General features: G+C 23.3%; 1 protein-coding gene across 1 annotated transcript in view; it reads left to right on the top strand.

Moving 5' to 3' along the window:
* Window positions 1–622, top strand: part of LOC107745150 (H(+)/Cl(-) exchange transporter 3-like) — a 71,106-nt gene that overhangs the window by 44,880 nt on the left and 25,604 nt on the right. The gene's annotated exons all lie outside the window — the stretch shown is intronic.

Here is a 622-nt window from a genome sequence, read left to right as displayed (position 1 = left end):
GTAACATTATTTCAACCAAATTTTGACATTTTATTCTCCAAAAACGTATTTGAAACCTTAAAAGTAGACACTTTACTTACATTTAATGTGCTTTTATGGACATATAATCACTTTTGTACATTTCTTTTGATGCAGACATCTTAACATCTTTGACCCATTTAATGATAAACGTGTATTTCCTGTGAATTAGAGAAAAGTATTTGTATGATAATTTTTCTTAATTTCAGTAAAGGTTCAGCTCGACAGAGGTAGTCAACGCAATATTTGTAAAAAAAAAAATATGTAGGGGAAATTATTAGGGTTATTAACTAAAGCTAAAACCATAATGAAAAAAAAGAATCTTTAAATAAAATAAACGGAATTTTTTTAAAGATTAAAAAAAAAAATATATATATATAGGCATATTTAAAAACAAATATATATATATAGTAATAAAATGACAAAATTACTAAAACTTTAACTTCAATTTAAATGAAAACAGAATATATATGTATGTATATATATATATATGTATATATGTGTATATATATATACAGTGGGTACGGAAAGTATTCAGACCCCCTTAAATTTTTCACTCTTTGTTATATTGCAGCCATTTGCTAAAATCATTTAAGTTAATTTT

This window comes from Sinocyclocheilus rhinocerous, unplaced genomic scaffold, assembly GCF_001515625.1.
Source record: "Sinocyclocheilus rhinocerous isolate Xijiao unplaced genomic scaffold, SAMN03320098_v1.1 scaffold1153, whole genome shotgun sequence".
Classification (NCBI taxonomy): domain Eukaryota; kingdom Metazoa; phylum Chordata; class Actinopteri; order Cypriniformes; family Cyprinidae; genus Sinocyclocheilus; species Sinocyclocheilus rhinocerous.
This window is presented reverse-complemented; position numbering and strand designations above follow the sequence as displayed.